Below are 25,404 nucleotides of genomic sequence, written 5' to 3'. Positions count from 1 at the left end.
TACATAAAACAAATATACAACTCAACAAGTTGTTGTGATGTGAACACCATGAAACCACCATTAGATCAAGAAATAGACTGTTGCCAGGATACAGAAGACCCCTGTGAGTCCTGTCTCAGTTACACCTGCCTCTCTTCTTCCCTTCCACAGGTTACCACCAGCCTTGCTTGAAGAATAATTCTTTGCTTTGCTTTAGAGTTTCACGCCAAAGTACACACCCATAAAAATTACATTTGTCTTATTAGTGATCTTAGAAAAACTTTCAGTCCTCCTCATTCAGTATGATGTTAGCCGTGGGTTTTTACAGACACCCGTTATCAGCTTGGGCCAGTTTCCTTCTAGTCCTATTTTGCTATAAAAATATATATATATATTTTTAATATTTTAAATATATATATATTTAATCATGAATAGATGTTGAGGTTTTTCAAATGCTGTGTCTATGTCAATTGATATGACCATGTGTTTTTCACCTAGATCATAAGTTATGTCCAGAGTCATAGGGGAGGTGGGAAGTAGGAGGAAAAATTATTTTTTCTTTTCTTTTTTTTTTAAGATTATTTATTTATTTATTTATTTGACAGAGAGAGAGAGAGAGAGATCACAAGTAGGCAGAGAGGCAGGCAGAGTGAGAGGAGAGAAGCAGGCTTGCCGCTCAGCAAAGAGCCCGATGAGGGGCTCGATCCCAAGACCCTGGGATCATGACCTGAGCCAAAGGTAGAGGCTTTAACCACTGAGCCACCCAGGCGCCCCGAAAAATGATTTTTTAAAACATTGACAACATGTTCAAAGTGTTAGTTCTTTGCCACCACAAACTATTCCTCTGCCATCAACCCAAAACCATCACAGAATCAATGAATGCAAAATGGTCAATATCGTCCAAGTAGCCTTCCCTTAAGGACCTCAAACAATTCTAAGTCCACAAAATGCCACAGTGCCTTCTCTGTACATCCCAAGACCAGGAAGTGAGATAACAACTAGATCCTCATTTTCTGATGCCACATCATTCGTTCTATTTAGTTCACCGTGAGGACATTAGCTTATTTAGAATTTTCCATTTGACATGCTCTCTTTTGGGGGAGGAGTTGTTCTAAGGGGTTGTAAATATAACAAGCCTGAGATTTTTATGTTTAAATTGGGCACAATGATTTCCACCTTATATCCTAAATTTTCCTTCTTTTCTTCTGTTTGACATACACAGGCTATTTATACATGAACCCAGCTCCCATCTGAAACCCATGACTCAGACTTATGAATGGTGCTTGGGTATCTTGTGTGCTGTGTTTAAAACACAGTGACTGCCTGAAAAAAATATATATATGCTGAACTGTGTTGATTGATTTTGAATATTGAACCAGCTTTGTATTCCTGAGATAAATCCCAATTAGCCATAGTATGTTTGTTATTCATTTAAAATAACGCTGGATTTAACTTGTTAACATTGTTTTGAGGATTTTCTATGTTTGTAAGGTATACTGGTCTGTTTTCTTTGGTAGCCTTATCATTGTCTGATTTTGGTTTCAGTGTGATACGGACCTCAAAAAATGAATTAAAAAGTATTTTCTCCTTTTTTACTGGCTAAAAAAGATTATGGAGAATGGTGTTACTTCTTCATTAAGTGTTTGGTCAGATTCTCCAGTGAAAACATCAAGGTCTGGAAACTTTTTTTTCCAGAGCTTCTGAAACTGTAAATTAAATTTCTTTAATAATTTTAAGATAATATATGTTTCTTCTTGACTGAGTTTTGGTAGTTTTTATTCTTCAAGAAATTAGTCTATTTTACTTCAGTGATTGAATATCTATAATAAAGTGTTCCCAGTATTCTCTTTTTGGACTTCTTGTGGAGAGAAAGATCACCTCTAACTCAATTCAACTAAGACACATTCACTATCTGCTATGTTGCTACCTTTAAAAAGCCACAGACACTTTACTAATGATAGGAGTAGTTCATGGCCATGGAAATGATACATGCTGGCCTATGATTATCAGTTCAGATTTTCATGTTGACAGGATTCTAAGACTTGGGAAGAAAGTCAGAATCCTCCCTCATCCAGCTACATTCCATGTTAGTGAGTCTTACTACAGGAAAAGGTCTTTCTAAAAGTTGGGTTGGAGGAAGCTTGGAAATGAGAACTGGGAATGTTCTGGAAGCCACATCATCATCCTTGAATTCTGGATCAGAGAAGCTGAAAGTGTGACGGCCCTGAGGAACACAGAGCAGGGTCTCTGAGCAGCTCCCCTTTCCCATTTGTTTTTCAAAAAAGTTTATTTTTCTCCTCTTTTTGGCCAGAGAAAAAGGATGTTGGCAGGGTTCAGAACATACTCCAAAATATTGAATATTTTAAGCTGAAGAATTTGAGAAAAAACAGGTACAGGAAGGGCTCTCTGACGCACTCCCCTCTTCTCACCTGAAGCAGGTTATAGCAATAAGCAGAGACACTTGTAAGACGTCCCCTCCCTATACTTGGAGGAAAGGACCACCCTCCTCTCCAAAGATGGCAGGAATCCAAATGAACAGACTTTGCTATTTTCTCCCAGTTTACTGCCCTTACCTCATGCTCCTTTATCCTATTACTTTTTTTCATTACTTTCTCCTCTTCACTAAACCTAGTATTAAAAAATGTCCAGGCTTAACCTTTTCTTCAGGTCTTCATTTCCTTATGAAACCTCTCGTGTCACGGAAAATGTACATTAAACACATTTGCATAATTTTCTCCCATTTATCTGTCTCAGCCAGTTTAATCTTCAGGCATAACCAGGGACCCTAAGAGGGTCAAGGAAAAGTTTTCCTTCCTGAAAGTACTTAAAAGGAATTTCAATTGTAGTTTTTGAAAAATTCTTTGGTGCCAGGCCATTTGGACTGGTGAGTTTCTATCTTACAAGCTCTTTATTAGCTCCTGAGGGCAATTCCCGTTTCTGTATTGTGCAATAATTCAAGTCCAGGTTAATGAACCAAAGTCAATGAGAAAATACGAAGAAAAAAGAATATTGTCCAAATGGCCCACTACATAAAATATTATATGTAGGCCTATGCCTGTGTCATCATAAATAATAGATACAATAACATAAAAGTATTTTTCAAGTTTTTATTTTAGGGGTTTGGTTTAAGTAATTTGAGAATTTTACTTACATGGTATGTATTCTTCATTTACTCATGGCTCCATATAAATAAGATTTTGCTGTTTTTCTATTGGTAATATAAAAAGAAATGTTTGCTTTTAAAATATTATTATCATTTAAATTTTATGATGTGTGCCTTTCTTAAATGATAATTCACATTTTCCCTAATTTTAACATATTATTAAATTGAAAACCAAATGTATTCTGAAAAGCTCTATATTGAATAAACTCATTTTTTAGAAAGTTCACATAAACTAAGCATTAAAACAGATACATGTATGTTAGATGAACCCTAGGAAACTAACAATGATTCTTAAAGTTGACAATTTCCCCTTATTCTTAAAATGCTTTTTCCCTCTGATAAATCTTTCTCAGTAATTTTCTCTCAGTTATAATACAAATAGCCAGCATTTATTGACTACCTGCCACGTGCCCAATACTGCACCCTAGCTGACATATATTTTCTCGTATAATCCTCACCACAGACCTACGGATTGCACTCTCTCGTTGTCTGGGCTTACTGAATGAGAAAACAGAAATTTAGAAATGTTCGGGAGCTTGCCTCAGGCCCCACAAGTCCCTGAAGCACAAGGATTCCAACCTAGGTCTAATGGAAGCCTAGAACGCTGGTAAACAACTGGGAGGAGGCGGAAACAGATAGAATGTCCTTCAAGATCTCCTGGGATAGATTCTGACTCCTATATTTACTCCTTCCATCTCCACCTTTCCTGCTTGATTTACATAAGGGAGTATTTCTTCAGGCAAAGGACGTTTTCTTCTGTGAAAGAGAAGAAGAATGGAAAGACTACTCATGTTTTCCTTCAGGTTAGCTGATATTTTCCAATGACCTTTATCAGTAATTTCAACAAATGACGTCACAGTCGCCTGGTCTGCTATGTGGCTAACACTCCGATATGTCCATCTGATACGACCATTCAGAGAACAATGTCTTCCTTTCTACTCTCTGAAGTGATTCCTGTTTTGTGTGGATGCTGGTGTCATACACACACACACACACACACACACACACACACACACACGATGGTTATCTTTGGCACTGTCATTTTATAGACATACTGTGTTTTCCAGATGCTAATGTTAGATGTGGAAATAATGATCTCGAGCTTTTTTGCCCCCTCCCCCTTACAGCTGATCCCCGTAATTTTGCTTGTCAGCTTTGGAAATGAAGGTTATCTTATACTGTTTAGCTTGGTTAAATGCTATCATCATGGGTGGTTATTTTCCTCCTGTCATGCTGATGACAGGAGTGCTTATCTGATAGCCTCACCAAGTCCTTCTGCGGAAGAGGAGACTATGGTGGGAAAGGCTCTGGAATCACCTGGACAGAGCTCAGCTCACCTAGTGTGGAGGAACGTGACAGAAACAGGTACTACACACCTCCAAAGTTCACGTGTTTGTCCCCCACCTCGGGACTTGCTGCTCCTCTCACCTAATCAGCTCTTGTATCCCCTTCCCTTCTTCTGCTTCGGCCACCTGGTTTCTTGCCATTCCTTGCACATACCAGCCGCATTCTGTCCTCAGAGTCTTTGTGCTTGTTGGAGTCCCCAAAGAGTGGCGTGGTGCATTCTCTCTCTTTCCTCAGGTCTCTGCTCAAATGTCTCATCAGAGACATCGTCCTTGAAAGCCTGTATGTATAATAGCGGTCCTCATGACTCCCTATGTAGGGGAGAGGGGTGCAGAGTGTACCCTGGGCACAGACCAACAGTAAAACTGCCCTGCACTCACTCTCTATAATCTCAGCAAAAATGAACCCAGACCCTTCGTGTGGCAAAATACCTGACTATTTGATGTTCTTGTCCTTTCCATTACTGCAACAATAGGACCTCTTTTTTAGATCTACAGGCTCAATGATGAATGTTCTACTGCTCGTCCCTTCTTTTAAGAAGATGAAAGTGAGCTACCCTAGCATGACCCTGTGGGAGACTTGAATCTATATCTCATGTCAAGAAGACTCTGAAAGAGTTTCATGTATCTCTTTATAAAGATATGTTCCATTGGAGTGCTCTCCTATGGTGGCGAAGAGTGATGGAGGACCTGGCTTGAACCCTGTTGCTGGATTCGAATTCCAGTTCTGTCACTGACTAGCTGTGTGGTTTGGGGCACAACACCTAACATCTCTCTATCTGTTTCCTCATCTGTAAAATGAGGAGAGTAACAGTCCCCGCATGACAGAAGTGTTATGAGGACTAGAAGGTAGCTGGTACCCAGTAAATGGTATACTTAGTACCCAGTAAATGGTTAGTAATATTATCACAGTGTACCTTATATTATAATTATTTGACTGGGTTTTTTCTGTAGTTTACAAACTTTTTCAAAGCAGGCATGTGTCTTACTTATTTTTGTGCCCATCTTACCCATCAAAGTGGGTGACATATAGTAATTCAGTAAATCTTTAGTATGTGTTTAATGTTGGATTAAATAATCTGCTTTATTTTACTGTCTATAAATTCTTTTTCTTTTTTTTTTTAAATGGAAGCTCTACGTCGAATGTGGAGCTTAAACTCACAACCTTGAAATCAAGAGTCACATGCTCTACCAACTGAGCCAGCCAGACACCCTGATTGTCTAATGAATCTTGATTAGGTTAGAAGGATGGCTGTTGAAAAAAAAAAAAAAAAACATTTTGGGACTGAGATCATATTTATCTACCTAGAGTAATAACATTTTACAAAAATCTATTGCATGTATATGAAAAGAAAGCCATCAAAATGTTAACAATAATAGAATTATCTGTTTTCCAGGTTTTCAGCACTTGACATGTATAAATCTTATTTTAAAGATTGATTGATGGATTGATTTTTAGAGACAGAGTAGGGAGAGGGGTAGAGGGAGAGAATCTTCAAGCAGACTCCCTGCTGAATGCAGAGCTGGACTCTGGGTTCAATATCACAACCAATGAGATCAAGATCTGAACTGAAACCAAGAGTTGGATGCTTAACCAAGGGACCCCAAGTTGTATAACTTTTATAGTTAGGAAAAGAGTTAATGTTTTTTAAAAAGCCTACTTGGAGAGAGAGCAAAGATTATAGTAGAAAAAAAAAGAAAAGATATATATATTAGTAAGTATGGTTTCCCAATAATTTTGTTGTTCATTATGCCTTCCAAGAAACATAGTGACCTAATAAAATTAAGCTTGAAAGTTCTCGATAAATTAATATATTCTGATAAATCTATAAGAAGGAATGGAGGCACAATCTTTGGTCTAAAAAGTACATATCCGATGATCATCTGAGCAAGAAACATCATCTTTCATAAAGTAAACAAATGCAGCTGTTTCTATCATGCTGACTATAAGAAGATTATCATACTTAGAATGGAAATTCCAGGAACCTGAATTCTAATTAACATGGAAATGAAATCCACAAAATAAATACGTATCCAAAGTTTATGCAGTCCCAGGGTACAATGAAGACAGATGCAGATTGATCTAATCTGGTTGCATTAGGAGCATGACTGTATGTTGGAGAACATCGCGTGGAAAGTTGACATTCAATCCAATTAGGAAGGGCAAAGTAAAAATGATGAAAGCAATTTCCTTTGTCCAATTAAATTAGGCATCCAAATAACAGGCTGCTCTTTGACCTTCCTGGGAAGGGTCAGGATGGCTTCTAACGGTCATTAAGTAAATAGCCAGCCTACTTGTACAGTTGCTTACAAGTGGAACTTAGGAAAATATATTTAGATTAAGAATCTGCAAGAATTTCTCTAATGTATTCTTATTGTTTCTCTTTATCAATTTTTAATTTGGAGAAACAGAAGGACTGGTAAGAGCATCAGACCAAACTGAATATGGGGTCTATTAAACAAAATTAAGAGGTCACTTTCTGCTTCTTGCTAATTTGTGTTGCAGATGCTAAAGAAAGGAAGTTAAGATATAGCTCGTTTCAATGCTTCTCCAAGGTCCCACTTGAAATAGCTGAGGAACATTGCTGGCATTTATAAAGATACATGATTTCTTAAATAAACTGGTGCCTTACAAAATTAAAGTTTAAAGACCTTCTTGATTCTGCCCTGGGTTATAATTCCCAACTACTATTACATACAACAATGGACATGCTGTTATTCCATCCAATAATAGCCCTCATTGCAAGTGCATGGAAATTGAATCAAATCTCTTTTCTTGCTCATTAAATTCCAAGTTTCCATGATAAAAGTAGATTATAAACACTGAATTAATAGGACAGATCTTAAGGCTACTTTCCCCTAATTTACATGTTATTTTTGCTCCCAACTTCTCATTCAGATTCAACAAACATTTGTTAAGCATTTATGTACTGAGTTCCATGTTGAAAAGTTCATGAAATCTGCCATTACTTGGCCTTATAGTTAAAAGAGGTCTGAAGATGTACCGTGAATTAAGTGTTTTGACTCATAATCATGAATCCCTCAAAATATCAGAAGATTATTATCCTGGTGTGTAATTTAAGTAATACATAAAATATCTGTAATCCAGTTTTACTATTATTATCATTATTATTATAAAATAATGTATAGACATACAGGACTTTAAAAATTTTAAAAAACCAGAATGGTAAAAATGAGAAATAAAATTTGCCCCTCCCTCTCCTTCCCTACTTTCCATTATGTTACATTATAAAAAATAACCATAATACTGCATAGTTCTTTCAAACAAGAGATAAGGTCCCCTTAAATATGGATATGGATATCCATATCCATATATATGGATAAATATGGAGATAAGGTCCCCTTAAATATTTCTTTCAGCTGATGAAAGAAATGTAAGAAAACACAAATAAATGAAAAGGTATCCCATGATCATGGATTGGAAGATTAGTATTGTTAAAATGTTGGCACTACCAAAAGCTGTCTATAGATTCAAGGCGATCCTGATGAAGATTCCAATGGCACTCTTTTTATAGAAATAGGAAAAATGCTCCTAAAATTTATATGGAATCACAGAAGACCTCAAATAGCTAAAGAATTCCTGATGAAGAAGAACAAAGCAGAAGACATTACACCTCTTGATTTCAAGCTATAATATAAAGCTGCAGTAATTAAAATAGTATGGTACTGGCATAAAAACAGACAAATAGACTGATGGGACAGAACTGAGAGCTCAAAAATAAACCCAGCATATACAGCTAATTAATATTTGACAAGAGAGCAAAAAATACCAAATGAAGAAAAGAGCGTCTCTTAATAAATGATGCAGGCGGGGGTGCCTGGGTGGCTCAGTGGGTTAAAGCCTCTGCCTTCAGCTCAGGTCATGATCTCAGGGTCCTGGGATCGAACCCCGCATCGGACTCTCAGCTCAGCAGTAAGCCCGCTTCTCCCTCTCTCTCTCTGCCTGCCTCTCTGCCTACTTGTGATCTCTGTCTATCAAATAAATAAATAAAATCTTTTAAAAAATAAATAAATAAAGTAAATGGTACAGGGGAAACTAGAGATTCACATGTAACAGAATGAAACCAGACCCCTATTTACACTGCTCACAAACATCAATTAAAGACCTTGAAACTCCTAGAAGAAAACAGGGGGGGAGCTCCTTGACATGGGTCTTGGTAGTGATTTTTTGGAAGTCACACCTAAAGCAAAGCAACAAAATAAAAAATGAACAATTGAGACTGCATCAAACTAAAATCTTCTAAATACTTCTGCAGAGCAGAAGAAACTATCAACAAAGTGAAAAATAACCTACCTAATGGGAAAAATATTTATAAACCACCTATCTGATAAGGGGTTGATACCAAAACACATAAAGAACTCCTATACCTTGATATAAAAAAATACAAATAATCCAACTAAAAAATGGTCAAAAGACCTGACTAGATATTTTTCCAAAGGAAAAGTACAAAAGGCCAACAGGTACTTGAAAAGATACTCAATATCACTAGTCATTAAGGAATGCCAATTAAAGTCACAGGGAGATATTACCTCATGCCTGATAGAATGGCCACATCAAAAAGACAGGAGATAACAAATGCTGGTATGGATGTGGAGAAAAGGGAAAATTTGGATACTGTTGGTGGAATTAGAAATTGGTGCAACTATGAAAAACAGTATGGAAGTTCCTCAAAAAATTAAAAATAGAACTATTGTATGATCCAGCAATTCCGCTTATGGGAATATATCCAAAGAAAATGGAAAACATTAACTTGAAAAGATATCTGCATCCACATGTTCATAGCAGCATTCTTTAGCATAACCAGGACATGGAAATTACCTAAGCGTCCATGTTGCTTGAATGGATAAAGAAGACACTGGGGTGCCTGGGTGGCTCAGTGGGTTAAAGCCTCTGCCTTCAACTCAGGTCAAGATCCCAGGGTCCTCGGATCGAGCCCCGCATCGGGATCTCTGCTCCATGGGAAGCCTGTTTCCTCCTCTCTCATGTAAAATCCCATGGAACAGTGAAATGCTAATGCCTCTCTGCCTACTTGTGATCTCTGTCAAATAAATAAATAAAATATTTTTTTAAAAAAAGACGACGCAGTGTGGGTCTGAGTATGTGCGTGAATGTGTGCGTATACACAGTGGAATATTATTCAGCCCTAAAAAAAACCAAGGAAACCTTATCATCTGATGGACCTTGAAGAAATTATGCTAAGTGGAATAAGTCAGACAGACAAAGGCAAATACTCTATGATCTCACTTACATGAAGACTCTAATTAAAAAAAATTTTAAACCAAAGTCATAGGAAAAGAAATCTGGAAAAAGACTGTGCTTACCTGAGGTGGAGAGGGCATGTGGAATTGGTTCAAACTTCCAGTAAGTAGATAAATAAGTCCTAGGGATAGAATGTACAATATGAGAGCTATAGCTCTACTGTTATATGATATATAGGAAGATTGTTAAAAGAGTAGATTCTAAGAACTCTCATCATAGGAATTTGTTTTTATTTTTATTGTGTCTAGAAGAGAAGATGGATGTTAACTAAACCTATTGTGGTCATCATTTCATGATATATATAAATTAAACCATTACGCTATAGACCTTTAACTTATACAGTAGTGTATGCCAATTATTTCTCAAAAATTTCTCAAATATTTCTCAATAAAACCGGGGAGGAAAAACAGCCTTTGCAACTTTCTATATTTTGTCTTTGGAACAATGCAGTTACCAGGTGGTAGGGGTGAGGGGGAGGATTGCCTGCTGGGAGAGGAGAAGCCATGTAAAGTGGAGATGAGACATTTCAAGTAAGGAGCCCCAACCAGCCAATCTCCAGGCAAACTGACCTGAACTACCTAGATGAACCCAGTCCAAATTGCCAAATGGCAGAGTTGTGAGCTAAAAATTGGTTACTATTTTAAGCCACTAAGTGGTAATTTGTTAAGTAGCAAACATGAAATGGTAGACGTGACCATTTGAACAGTTTCTGGTGTCTGCAGGCTGGAAGGGCACAGGAATATGTAAAATCCCATGGAACAGTGAAATGCTAATGGGAAGAAGTAGAAGTGGTTGCCTAAAAAGGACTGTGACTGTAGGGTAGGTAGTATTGTACTACCATCGTGAAGGAGATATGAGGGAAATTAGGGAGAGCAGAGTCAGAACAAAGGAAGGAAGGGGCTTTAATCTTGTACAAATATATAAATTCAAGCCTGTGTCCTTAAGTACTTACTTCTAGGGCACAGTGACTACCCACCCACGTGTTGGCTATTAATGTAAGCAGATGCTTGCTGTTCTACCTTCCCTGCCTGATGGTGATGCTCTGTGGACAGGTCTATGGCTTGGGAATAGACAGAGAGAAGTCTCATGAAAGCATGATGGTGTTTGTAGATTGACTCTGCTCCCAGTATTAAAAAAAAAAGGTGTTGTCAACATCTTGGGGGTGGTAAGAGAAGCCTGGGGCCAGTCTCCACAGGTACTCTGGTGACTGAGGTCAGCTGCCTCAGCCAAGAAAATCCACACTCACCATTTCCCAGTAGAGAGAATGACTACAGAGATGGCTCTCCCAGCAAGAAGATGCAGATCCAGGCTAGTCCACACTTGGTCTGTCACAGCATCAGATCTGGAAATGGGCAAGGGGAGAATAAGCTGTGTTGAGTATTTGATAGAAACCTATAGCAATATTTTCAATGGGGGCATCAGGTGGGGAAAAAGATAGTGAGGGACGTGATCAGAGGTTAAACTCAAAAGATGGGCCTTTAGGACCACAATATTAGCTCAAGTGGAAGAAAAACTCTCTGTGAGCAGTGAGATTTATAAGGCTACAAAAAATACCACTCTTGTAAGCAGCACTGTGTATGTACATTGATTTTCTCTTTCTCTGTCTGAAAGTTTTAGAGATCTTTCCATTCCTGGGCTTTTGAAATTTCATAGTATTGTAGCTTTATGGTGGACATATTTTTTATTAATTGAGCTGAACAATCAGTCCAACTTTTCAATCTGGAGACATGTCCTTTATTTGGGGAAATTTCCTTCTGTTTCTTTGATGAGTTTTCCCCATTATTTTCTCTGTTTTTTCTCTCTCTCTGTCTGTCCCTCTAGAAATGTCTTTTCTTCTTCTTCCAGTCTCCACATTCAATTTCTATCAGCTATGTCATCAACTTAACAATTGTCAATGTTTAGATTAAAAACCATTCTGTTCTTTAACATCCAGATGGCCAACAGAAACATGAAAAAGTGCTCCATATCACTCAGCATCAGGGAAATACAAATCAAAACCACAATGAGATATCACCTCACACCAGTCAGAATGGCTAAAATTAACAAGTCAGGAAATGACAGATGCTGGCGAGGATGCGGAGAAAGGGGGACCCTCCTACACTGTTGGTGGGAATGCAAGCTGGTGCAACCACTCTGGAAAACAGCATGGAGGTTCCTCAAAATGTTGAAAATAGAACTGTCCTATGACCCAGCAATTGCACTACTGGGTATTTACCCTAAAGATACAAACGTAGTGATCCAAAGGGGCACGTGCACCCGAATGTTTATAGCAGCAATGTCCACAATAGCCAAACTATAGAAAGAACCTAGATGTCCATCAACAGATGAATGGATCAAGAAGATGTGGTATATATACACAATGGAATACTATGCAGCCATCAAAAGAAATGAACTCTTGCCATTTGCGACGATGTGGATGGAACTAGAGCGTATCACTCTTAGCGAAATAAGTCAAGCAGAGAAAGACAACTATCATATGATCTCCCTGATATGAGGAAGTGATGATGGGGGGTTTGGGGGTAGGAGAAGAATAAATGAAACAAGATGGGATTGGGAGGGAGACAAACCATAAGTGACTATTAATCTCACAAAACAAACTGAGGGTTGCTGCGGGGAGGGGGGTTGGGAGAAGGAGGGTGGGGTTATGGACATTGGGGAGGGTATGTGCTTTGGTGAGTGCTGTAAAGTGTGTAAACCTGGCGATTCACAGACCTGTACCCCGGGGGATAAAAATATATGATTATAAAAAATTAAAAATTAAAAAAATTATTATTCAGTAAAAACAAAAAAACAAAAAAAAACATTCTGCTCTTTAAACACACTTTGTCTATAAGTTGACTTGACTCTGAAAACAGAACACAACACTCACAATACATGAATATGTGAACTATATTCACAGAATAATCAAGTAATATGATTTAAATCATCTTAAAAGAGGAAATAGAATTCTTATGTAAGTACATGTCTACAACTTCAAGGAGAAAGCAAAGAGTCTACTTTTCTTACAATCTGTGAGCTGCTCAGAATACAGATCACACTTCAGTTGGATTCGTACTTGAACCAATACTTTCTTAGAAACTTTGTTTTTCTTAGAGTTCCTACATTTGGGGTTTCCTGGGGGGGTGGAGGAAGTTCCTATGTTTCTAGGGGAATGTTTGCTAGAAAATGGGAATTAAACTATTAGTGATTTTTTTAAGTCCTGAGAATTATTAACCTTAAAAATTTTTGAAGAATTTGCCCTATTTGCCTGCCAAGCTTCTCCTTGCAGTTAGAAGACGATTTGGGTAGAAATTTGACATTATAACCTCAACCTAATGCCCAAATCTGTATGTAACTCTGGGAAATGTATACTGTCAAGTTCAGATCTCCTTCCAAGTTCAGGAAGAGTGCTGTGAGGCAGGATGTCTTTCAGAATCAATCTCTTTTTTGATATGAAGCACACAAAGTATTGAAAATATAAAAATGACAGGGCTGGGACAAGCTACAAGAACGTATTTTTCTGAGAGTATGTCTCTTATACATATATTGTAGAAATCACCCTAAGACATTGCCAGTACCTTGTTGATGTCAACTCAACTGTTACTAATCCTTACAGAAGTCAAACCAGAAGGCTTTAAGGAGCACTTCAACTCTGATTGTGATTAAGGAGGAGGGGGGAACCTCTCCTTAGATAACTTGCACTGTCCTTGTCCTTTTAACAGTAAATATTAATTAATATAACACATAGTAATACCTCTTATTATATAATCTTATTATATTATGGTGTTATTTTATATTTATTATGTTAACAAACAATATATTCGCTTAAGGCCAGAAGAGTCAGTCTGCTTTGCCTGGGGCTCGAGATTGCCTTCTCCTCTGCTTCCTTCTGTTAGTGATTGTGGCATCAGATCCTCTCCCTGGCATGAGCTACATTATGTAACCCTGTTCATCGTCATGTCACCCCATAGTCTCCCACAGTTATTCATATTGATTCTTCCTCCCATCTTCTCTCTCTGCTAAGATTCTTAGACCCTGAAGTCAGCCTTAATTCATCTCCCTCAAAAACTTCTCAGATCTGGTAATATTGAATGTCAGCTTTCCTCTTGAATAAATGAATGTTTTCTGAGGAGTTCATATTCTCCTGACTTAAATCCCAGAATATCAGAGTCAGAAGGGACCTCAGAGTCAGCTAAATTTGTGGTTCCAGCCTGTGGCATTTGGACTTCCAGAGACTCTGGAGTTATTAAAAGTCTTGGAACAAATATATACTTATAGGGCTTTTTTTTTTTCTTTCCCTGGGCAACAAAATTGACACCATTATCATGCAGTAACCATAACTTTTTTTAATTAAGAAAAGTTTTCATACTCTAAAAAATATGAAAACCACTGATTAACACCAGCTCCCTCATTGTACAAAAAAAAAAAAAAAAAAAAAGATGCCCAGAAAGTGATTCGATTTGGCCAAGATCACAGAGTAAATTAGGATAATATTGGGGCCTTGTCATAATTTTTGGATTCCCAATCATCAATTCATTGTTCTTTCCAGTAGTCCAATCCCCCAAATACTGTAAGCCTCTCAATTGCATAGCAGCCCCCACAGACTCTACTGTAAGAGAGAAGAGAAGGTCCCCATCTGGCTCAGGCTGAATTGTAAGAAAACAAGTTCTCCCTCCACAGCAAATACGAACCTTTATTGAAAAGTATTGCCAAAATATAACAAATAATATAACAAATAAATCCTTACAGAATGCACTATTTAAGTATTTTAAAACAATTGCCCCATCTTTATTCAGATAATCTAATCTTGTGCACTGCTCCTGCCATGGGTGAAAGAGAAGCCCTGGATCCGAGAGAGTCACTGATTTAATCCCATCCATAGGCTTTCCAGAAGCTTAGGGCATGGCTCTAAAAGAGCAGGTTGGGGTCCAATTTCTTCCTCAGAGATTTGGAATTAGAACTCTGAGATACAGAGTCAGCTGGAGGAGGCTGCTGGGCAGGAAGACAATGATGAAATGTTGGGCCTGGTGGCCATTTTCAGCCACAAGTCCATAGTGAAAGAGTAAGAGAGGGAGAGGGAGAGAGATTGGGAGAGAGAACGAGGGCAGATGTGTACACGAGGGATCACACAGCTACCTAGAGAGAAGGAAGGAGAGAGAAAGATCTGAAAGAGAGCCCCTTGGATTCAACTTTTCTAGCTCCCACTTCCCCAAGATTCCAGAAGCTGTCTGGAGCTTAAAATAAGTTCTTTACACTTAGGATGAGTTGAGTAGAATTTGATCTCTGAATCAGTGGCCAGCTCTGGGAGAATAAATTCAGATCTCAGAGTCTCACAGTCTCAGACATGAGGGTTACTCAAAACTACTTTCTGGGTGAGTGTGCCTCATCAGAAAAATGAAGGACGGGAACACTTAAATTTCAATCAGCACTGCCCCAATACACTTCAGTGCTGATGTTGGGTACTGGTTGGGGAATTGAAATCATCCATTACAAGAGTCTTGGGACACAGGAGACCTCCATGATATATGATGCCACAGAGACCTCATGTTAACCCCAACTATGTCTGAATTCTGTTCCTGTTCAGAAGGAGCTTCTCTTACGTACTTGAGAATAGGAAAGAAGGTTCTATACAATCATTCTGACATCCTTCATTTCAGTAAAGAAAAAAATTTAAATTGATTTTGAGATTTCTGTTCTATAAGGCACTTGATGTGAAACATTAGTTCTAAGGTGATTTAGAAAAGAAAAAAGCATATTGTGGTGTTGAAACATATTTCTCTTTTTTTTTATTCTCAAGGTCAAGAAATAAAAATAATAAGCTTCCAGTGGGGTGATAGGAAGAGGTTACCAGCAAAATCCCATGATGGAAATAAAGAAGAAAAGAAAGACAAAGCAAGATTCCAGTTTGAGAAAGATGTGGAGAACAGATACAAAACCAGGAAGGAAAGCAAAAGACTGTTAGTGATCACCAAGATCCTTAAAAAATGCAAGAGTTCTTACTAATTCATCTAGGTGAGCAGAGGTAACAGACAAAAAATAAGGGATGGAAGGCATGAGGCCATGACTGGAAATCTCAGAGGTAACACATAGTTAAATTCTACCTTTGACTTAAAAAATTGAAAAAAGGAATTTGAGGAAATAAAGAAGGGAAATTGTGTAAAATGAGCTGTTGATGGGGAGAAAAAGCAAGTACATGAGAAACACGGAAATATCTACAGAGGCACTCCTCTGTAACATACATTCCAAATTGCTAAGAGATTAGTTAATGGATTTAAAGAAATCCTGATGGTTACATTCAGGGAATCATTTGAACGTCGTATTTCAGGAAACTGTTGGGAGTACGTACATTTCTTCAAGATATTAGAGGGAAAACTAAGGAAAAAATGAGCACATGGGACCTAATTTTCTTCTTTTCCCTTTCCTTTCCAAGAAAGGCCTCCCCAGAGGGCATTATGCTAAGTGAAATAAGACTTAGAAGCATTTTTATGATGACTGCTTTAAAATTTTTGTCAGATAATCCTAACATCTCTATCATCTTGGTGTTGGTATCTATTGCTTGTCTTTTTTCGTTTAGTCTGAGCTCTTCCTTGCCTTTGGTATAATGAGAAATTTCTTTTTCTTGGACATTTGGAGAATTACATGTTCTGAGACTCCAGATCTTATTTAAACCTTCATCATATCTGGCTTCCTCTGATACTACTTGGGCAGGGGAAGAAGAGGGGAGAACCTCATTATCTCCCACTGAGGGTAGAAGTTCAGGTTTTCCACTAGGCCTTTGTTGATGCCCAGCTGGGGGCTCTCTCCTCACAGCTGGGTAAGGGTGGGGTTTGGCTCCCTACTAGACCTCCACGGATACCTCCCCAGCTGGGCAGCATAGGGGTGCCTCATCCCTGCTCCTCACATGGTCTCCATTGACATCATGGTGGGAATGTTGGGGACCCTCACTACCGCTGTGCAGTGGTGAGAGTCCTGATTCTGCATTAGGCCTCCTCTGACACCATCCCAGTGGGGATGGGGAGGGGCACCTCAGCACTGCCAGACCGAGATGGAAGTCCAAGGTCCCCAGCTGATCGCAATTGACACTGCTACATGGAGGGATGCTCATTACCCCTGGGGGATGAACGTCTTCGCAGAGAGTTTGTGCTCCTTGTTCCAACTTCACAAGGGGAGAAGTCCAGGCTCCCCACTCAGCCTTACTAGGATGGGTAACAGCGGGCTCAGATTTCTCTGAGGCGTCTGGCTGAAGTAGAGCAGTCGTTGTGTAAAACGTTTCTGTCTTGCTAGGCTGCTCCTTTGGCTCAGAAGAGCAGGCTTCCCTTGGGACTTTTTGGGGTTATACTCATTGGCCTTTTCAGGTTTCCAACTTTTTCAGCCCCAGGTCTTGGATAGATGAGGCAAAACACAAAGCCCAGGGAACTCACACCATATTGTTCCTCAGATTTCCGGGTCTCTAGATGGTCTAGCTTCTCCTCTCCATTTCTCAGAGTTTCCCAGTGTTTGTTCTATACTGTTTTATACTGGACAGGGTTTCAGTTGGACTTAGTGGGAGGAATAAGAAGAGGCCCATCTATTCTCCCTTCCTGTATGTAGAGGTTTCTTACAAATCATTTTACTACAGTTGATAATAGCACCTCCAAGGGTTATTGTGAGGATTAAATGAGTTAATTGGGCCTTTGGTCCAGTATCAGACACATGGTAAGCCTTACCATGCTAAGTGGTACCTCATGTTGTTATTAGATAAACAGTATAATGTGGTTGTTAAGGGAATAGATTTTGGAACCGGGTAACCCAGGGTTTAAATCCCAGCTCTTACATTTAATAAGTGTGGTAATCTTTGGGAAGTTACTTAATTTCTCTGTGCCTATGTTTCCCAACGTAAATGGTCCTTATAATAGTTTCTTCCTTGCAACATTATTGTGAGAATTAAAATGCTTAATATTGGGTGCCTCGGTGGCTCAGTCAGTTAAGCCTCCGACTTTGGCTAAGGTCCTGATCTCAGGCACTGGGGATTAAGGCCAGACCAGGGCTCTGTGCTCAGGAAGGAGTCTGCTAGAGATTCTCCCTCTCCCTCTGCCTCTGCCCCTGTCCCTGCTAATGCGCTCTCTGTCTCTAAAATAAATAAATAAATCTTTTAAAATAAAATAAAATGCTTAACATATCTAAAGCACTTAGAAGTTTGCCTGATCAAAGTAAGCTCTATTTAAGTATTAGAAATTATTCCTTAAGCTAAAGAACTTCATTTTCTCCTCAAAACACCCTATAAAGTAAGGAGTAGAGCATGATTGTGTCCATGTACAAAGGCACAGGAGTTCTGAGGCATGTGGTAACCTGCCCAAGGTCCCAGAGCCAGTAAATGGCAGAGAGAACCTTAGCCACAGGTCTTCTGACATCAAGTCTGGAGCTCATGATGTCACATAAGCACCACATGAGGCCTGGTTAGGAGTGCAAGGTGAAAGCCAGTATTCATGCATAGAGAACATGGCAGCCAGACCAGCACAGAAATTACACCTGGGCTGGCAGGGCAGTGGGAGGAATAAGGTAGAGAGAGGGACAGGCAGGTTAGGTCTATGCCAAGAAACTGGTGTTGAAGAAACCACCCAGATGATTTCTAATGAGAGCCTTACAGCCTGGAAAGAGTCCTGTGGACATCTCCTGTTCACAGGGTTTCCCTAATAGCTCACCACTCCCACTCCAGGTCAGCCAAACACTCTTCAGGGCCAGTGTAGTTCCAGGAAAGCAGAGGTGATGCTTTCTTCAGTTCAGAATGTCCTCGGACTCCTGGAGTGGGCTCCCTCCTCAAGGGGTTCTTGCTGCTGCCCCTGCCCGGCCTGCTGTATATATCCTTCTGAGCCTTTCCAAGCCCAGCATCTGCCTCGGGGCCTCCATTCAGTGCCACCAGTCTTCCTGGAGACACCAGCCCACCCTGAGTTCACCCCTACCTAAACTGAGCATTTCCATTGCTGCCATGTTTCGAGATGCAGTAAGCACCATCTAATGTCTGGTCTTCTATTTCCCCTGATAAGTTTCATATGTCTAAGTCATGCAACCAGCAAGATCATGGCTCTTGAAGGCAGTACTTGCATCATCTAGGTTTTGATGAGGTGTGTACTCACAGCATTTGACGTAGAACTTGGTACTGTATGGTGAGTCAATTAACACTTGTTAACTCTGAAAGAAAAGGTCACAGCCAAGCAGAGCAGCCCATAGGTGTGGTATATAACATCCCTGGGAAAATTTTTTGCAAGGCCTTATCTAACTAAAGACTTTGATTAAATACTTTTTTTTAATAAAATGTGTGGACCCCTGGAAAGTGTAGGGATTTAACAATACAGATTCAAGGTAATAGGAAGGAGTGGAAGAAATACTTTAGTTTGTATTGTTCAGTCATGGCCAATGTCCAGGGACCATCTTTTTCTGCGAAGGTCTAGGAATTATCACTCATGGTCTTTACTGTCGAATATTCTTCTCCTGGATAATTTTTTATTTTCCACACCCAAAAAGGAGAGCAATGCTGTTATTACTTACAGAGTTATGACTCTGAACTCATCAATATTGAAACCATACAGATATCATCTCTGCATTTATTTAATACCTATTATATCACTTATGCAAGGCAGTGAATTATGCATTGTGTGGTCTGTGTGTACTGGTTTCCAATAATTCTCCCATAATTCATTATTGCATTTTCTTGATAATGACCACAATTCAAGTCTCATGTAGGGAATGCCCAAAAATGTGACCACTATTATCACTTTGGGGTCATATAAAACTCACAATTTGGAATTTAAATAGCATAAAGACAGAACAACCTATCTTCCAACTAACCCTGTCTTCTCTTGAAGTCTAGGCTGAAATCCCCACATTCTTAGAAAGTGGTCTCTGTCCCTATTGATATCACCCTTGACTTTCACACATCCCCACCAGCCAGGAGGATAGACAAGGGGCCTGCAGGCTGAATGAGTAAAACTGTCACATTCTGTTAACAAATGTTTGTCCCTCACTCCCAGAGAGCATGATGCCACCATATCCACTGGAGACAAAGCAGGACACTGGTCAGAAGGGCCCATCAGCCTTCTCAATTCTCAAGCCATGATCTGGAAAGCCTTTGGAGGAAATGGGCTTGACCACCTCTGAGGACAGCTTGAGTTAGTGGGCAAGGAACTCAGGGAAAAGTGAGTGAAGTAAACCCTGTGTTACAGCAGTGGAGTGTATATAGGGTGAAGGATGCCAACAGACTTCCCACTGCCCTGGGATGTTGTGGAGCAGAGGAAGCCACAGTCAGAATAGGAACAGACAAAAGCAAATCGACTACATGAACTCAAACCCAAAGCTAAGTGGAGTTCTGTCTTGGTATTCTAGAGTCCTAAATATCTCCTATATCCAACATGAATGAGTCCCTTCAAACCAGAGCATCAGCACCTTTAGAGAGGTTCAGTCTCACGAAAGCCCACTGTGCTGGCTGGTGGGAAGGATCAGCTCACAACCGAGCTCTCCTGGAAGTAGGCCAGGTCACAGGCAGAGACTATGATCCCCTGAACACGAGTTCTGGAGCAACTTAGGCAAGCAGTGACCCCCTGTGCAGGGTCATGGGTCAAAGAGTGACCTAAGGAAAGGAAATAGGGCCTAAGTCTCTGTGGTTTCTGTGAGACCCAAGTCTCACAGGGATCCAGCCAGGTGCCACTGCCAGCACCCCCAGGGGATTTAAGCAAAGTCTCGAGGAGAGCACTGTACTCCTGAGGAGGGCCCCGGGCAGCCACCTACATTCCCTGTGCTAAGGTTCTCAATGCAGCCAAACTTTTGTGTGCCCCTGATCCTCCCAACACCAGCCCGGCCTGTGTCAGTAGGGGCATGGCCCATGTGCTGGGCTACCAGGTCGGGAACAGTGGCCTTTTCAGGACAACTTAAAAAAAAAAAAAAAAGAAAAAAGCCCCTAGTAAGTATTAAAGAGGAGTGAGATTTTCTTTCTTCCCTGCGTGGCAACTTCCCATCCACTTGGCATTTTGAGCCACATACATGTGCAGGGTTTTGCAAAGCTTGAGAGGGAGAGAAGAGACTAGAGGATGAGGTGGGAGAGGTGTTTTACCCCTTGTGAGTCTATAAATTCATAAAAATATTGCTAAAAATATCCCATTCAATTGTAGCACTGATGGTATCCATTAAAATATCCCATTACAAATATCACTAATAAGGTCCGTTATTTTGTGATTTAAAAAGTCACCCAATCTCTTTGGCCACTAATCACTCTCTGTCACCGTCACATTCACTGCTTCGACCATCACCACCAGTATGACTTCAGAGTTTGGCTCAAAGGAATGTTATCAAGTAGGTGAATTTCTGGCTACCCTGAAATCATAAAAGCAAGGGGTATTTTGATAAATACCAAGTATAGAATTTGTTTTTGGCTTAACATTTCTCAGGCCTTGGCTGGCCAGTGAATAGCATTTATTCATATTTGCCTCTGTTTGCCATTCTAAACAGACTATTCTGGGGCTTTTCCCACTTGGAAAACAGAGTTTCTAACTCTGTTGCCTGTTTAGGCACAGTGTCTCATAATCTAACCTTACAATATACAGAAATGAGTGTAATGTAATAAAAATAAACTATTATAACCTAATGCTTCCTGGGAGCACCATGAAGTCCTAGGGTACCTAGGGCATTTAATTAACTGAGAAACCAATGCTTGTTCAATGTTCTGTACTTGTTTTAAATGCAATCTAGCATAGTACAGAGGTTTTTGAATGTCAGTGGACATTGGGATCTCCAGGAGAAGACTTGTAAAAACACAGATTACTGGATCCCATTTCTGAGTCTTTGATTCAGCAAGGAGAGGGTGCATTGAGAATTCGCACTTCTGACATGTTCCCAGGTGATGCTCATGTTGCTGGTCCAAGGACCACACTTTCAGAATCCCTGGCCTAGTACTTAAAAGCAGTAACTTTGCTATCAGAATGACCTGGATTTCAGTCCTTTAACTTTGGGTTAACTATATCACCTCTCTGACATCAGTTTTCTCATTTGTAAAACTACACTTCCATCATTAGGCTATTTTGGGGATTAAGTGAGATAAGATATGTGTGATGCTTAGCATGGTATCTTCTCCAGGTCACAGTTCAGGCCATGTTTACTGACCGTAGTACCATTTCCCACTGTACTACTCTTATTACTGAATTCAAGTAGAAAATTACTTGGACTTTACCTACAGTTGAGCTCCAACATCTAACCTGCTACAACATCATAATGAGATTAATAACCAAGACTCCAAGGATATAATGAATTTTTCATGTTATCATAGTGGTTCTCCATCAGAAAAACATATAAAATGAATATCATTTTTTATAAGAAACATAACCCTGAAAAAAATCTCTAGAGAAAAGAGCTATAATAGAATTAATTTATTATAGTCACTAAACCTTATTGAATATGTTATTATCAGCAATCTAAAAGATGATACATCCCTCCAGTGGTTAAACACATATACAAAACCAAGAATCATCATGAAAAATTGTTTAATCTTGATTAGTACTTCAGGAGACTTGGCATATCCTTTGGTCACAGAAAATTCTAATAGCGTGTTTAGGTGAAATTAGCTGCTACTAATCTGCGTGGTTCTAGAGTTTCAGAGTTGGCAGAATAAATAAGTTGGAAAGATACTCACCATCTCTCCATCAAATACCAATCTAGCACCACCATCATTGTAAGATTCTGAATGCTTGGAAGCTCATCCTGGCCTCTTTACATGACTTGCATCTAAATTCTTTTCTGTGTTTATTCAGAGCCACTAAGAAATACAACAGATAAATTAACACCCAAGATTCCAACCAAACCCTTTAAAATAAGTACAACATTCACATTAGAGAAAAGTCATATTCTGTGTTGGCTTTGAGTATCCCAATATTTACAGTGAGATTAAAAAATTAGTAAGTGTCCCTAGGCTTCTTTGGTTTGATAGTCTCTTGGGCATGTAAGTAGAAGCAGAAGCAACCTTTATTACCCAGTGCCCTCTAACACTGTAGCCCAGGAATGAGCAAACTCTAGTCCTCTCCCTAGCCTCCCATTTTGTAAATAAAGTTTTACTGGAACACAGCCACACTCATTCTTTTCCCTATTGTCTAAGGAGATTTCCTGCTACAATGTTGCGCTGAACAGCTGTGAGAGACCATGTACAGCCTCACCTGTTGGCTCTCTGGTCCTCCACTGAAATAGCCCACCTCTGTGGGGGTTAGTCAGGGTCCTTTGGGAATAAATGTAGCAGGAAAAAAAAATGGAATCTCCTTTCTTAAACTCTCTGTACAAAGAGATCATTTGTCTTCGATAAAGTAGTTCCCTAGTATAGTAACAATATATTAGCCTTACTGTTGGTTTCCCAGTAACTGCAGACTGCAAATGTTCACGAGCCCTTCCAAATACTTCGTGTCATTAGTGATAGAACCCCAGCCATAGGCAATATTCTACTCCAAGCCAGAAGTTGTCCTCGGTGTTGCATTATTCTTGCTTAATTTAAAGAATCAGACCTAATTTTATTAAGGCTAATGAAGTCCCAGAATCTTATCAATGGCTAAATAACCTCTCTCTGGGAGCCACATGAATATTTCAGAAGTAGTAGTTCACTTTAAGCATCTAGAAGCTTATTTTATTTTATTAGAACATGGCATTGGCCTGTGTTTATAAATGGATTTCTATTTCTTTAATAGGTTGCTCAAGTACTATACTTGAGGTACAATTTCTGATTTTTCTAGAAAAAAAGGAGTTAACATGTATTTGTTGGATAAGTGTTGAGTAAACAAGTAGTATATATCAGAGTGGGAAGAGCATGCCCTTTGGGGTCAGAGAGATTCATTCACCTGTCAGACTTTCCTCCTCCTATGAGCACATGACAACCCTGTGAACCTGTTTCTTGCCCTTAAAGCAGAAGTCATCCCTACATCATACATATACAGTATTTTAAAGAATGGTAGGAATTTTCAAGAATGCATATAAAACATAGTCAGACCCAGGCACGTGGCATGTCTACAAGGGGGAATTTAGTGAATGATACTTAAGTGGATCCTATGCTGTGTGTCTGAATGTTTGCATCCCCCCAAATTCATATGCTGACATTCTAAGGCCTTATGTGATGGGTATGGGAGGTGGAGCCTTTTAGAAGGTGCTCAGGTCATGAGGGCGGAACCCATGAGAATGGAATTTTATGTTGCTATGAAATGGACCCCATAGAGTTCTATAGCCCCTGCCACCATGTGAGGACACAAGATGTCAGCAACCCAGAAGAGGGCCCTAACCCAAACACGACCACACTGGCACACTGATCTCAGACTCCCAGGCTCCAGAACTGTGAGAAGTGCAGCCACATCATACTCAATCCTTTGTGGGGAGTCATGCACAGTAAAGCACTGAGAGCAAACAAAGAGACCTGAATTGCATTTCTGCTCCGATCTTCAGCTGTGTGACTTCAGAGAAGGCACTCACGGTCTGACTCCCAGCCACCTTACAATGATAAAGCAGATCTCTGCAGTCTTTCCAGATCTAAAAACTCATCTCTGTTCATGAAGTATCACACATGCGCACTCTTCAACGGAACAGGTGACTATATGCTAATCTAAAATGGTTCCTGATTTGGGACAAGTTTCTTAGACACTTATACCCCGAGACTCCTCGTATTTCCTATCTTCTGGGTTGCTAACATTTGGCCCTTCTATTATCTGGTTTCCAGAGGTAGTGAACACAATAACTCAGGAGTCCCCAGTTGGCTTGTTCTGACTCTCCTCTCCCTATGTAAAGACACAGAAACAATCCTTTCGTCTCCTATTCTAGAATCTTGCTAGAAGTTGGTGTCATTCTAATTGGTTTACTCTTTGCAGAAATCATTTTAATCCCCTCTTTGAAAAGGAGGGCAATATTACCAGTCTCTAGGCTTTAGAGTCCTATGCTCGTATGGTCTTAGCTCATTTACTCTTCTGTACGCTGTTTCGTGGGTTAGGGGCTGCAATCTTGCCAGCTGTGCTTTCCCAGGTCCTTGTTCCCTGGCTTCCCATCGGATGCAGGCTCTGAGGAACCCTGGAACCTAAGAAGAGGGGAGAAGTGACTCTCTTCTCATCTTGGCTATCAGTTGGGGTGGGGGCAGCAGCAGGAATAGGGCAGCCTCTAATGCAACTGGGCTAGCACCGGGGGTGGAGGATGTTGGGGGGGTTGGCCTGGCAGCCCCCATGAGGCCTGTTCTGGAGTGTCCATTCTTGACACGCAGGAATGGTTCAGGGAGGCACTGGTTTCCTGTGGTTGTTCTTTCAGTAACCTGATTATTTTTCTCTTGCTACTCCAGGCTTTCCACCATCCTCTTAATGAATTTTTGTATTAAGTTCCCTCTGCTAGAAATACGTAAATGGGTTCTCTTTTCTCAAATGGATCCTGACTAATACTATATATAATTTTTCAGAGCTTGAATCTTTAAATGAATTTAAACCTGCTCTATGATCATTACTTTGAAACCTGTAGCTCCAAAAGTCTAGATACAACCAGCCGCTCATTTTACAGAATCAGACCAATAGAATGTAAGGGAAAAAAAGTGTTCTTGTCAAACTCCAATAAATAAATTTGAAAAAAAGGTCCAAATTATTTAATACATTGAAAAGTGCTCATCACAGTGCCTCATAATTTGCTGTGTGACA

General features: G+C 39.7%; 1 long non-coding RNA gene across 4 annotated transcripts in view; it reads right to left on the bottom strand.

The window, feature by feature from the left end:
* Positions 1 to 25,404, bottom strand: part of LOC131838843 (uncharacterized) — an 80,545-nt gene that overhangs the window by 36,408 nt on the left and 18,733 nt on the right. For 3 of the 4 annotated variants that reach the window (XR_009356713.1, XR_009356712.1, XR_009356711.1), the window contains exons 4-7: positions 24,643 to 24,803; positions 22,401 to 22,523; positions 11,013 to 11,108; positions 9,829 to 9,887 (exon numbers count right to left, since the gene is read on the bottom strand). This is a non-coding gene — a long non-coding RNA (uncharacterized LOC131838843). Of the gene's footprint in view, positions 1 to 3,130; positions 3,188 to 9,828; positions 9,888 to 11,012; positions 11,109 to 22,400; positions 22,524 to 24,642; positions 24,804 to 25,404 lie in introns of all 4 variants that reach the window. The other variant, XR_009356714.1, reaches the window with a different exon arrangement.

This window comes from Mustela lutreola, chromosome 8 (genome assembly GCF_030435805.1).
Source record: "Mustela lutreola isolate mMusLut2 chromosome 8, mMusLut2.pri, whole genome shotgun sequence".
Lineage (NCBI taxonomy): Eukaryota > Metazoa > Chordata > Mammalia > Carnivora > Mustelidae > Mustela > Mustela lutreola.
Note: the sequence above shows the minus strand (reverse complement) of the source record. Positions and strands in the feature narration are given on the sequence as shown.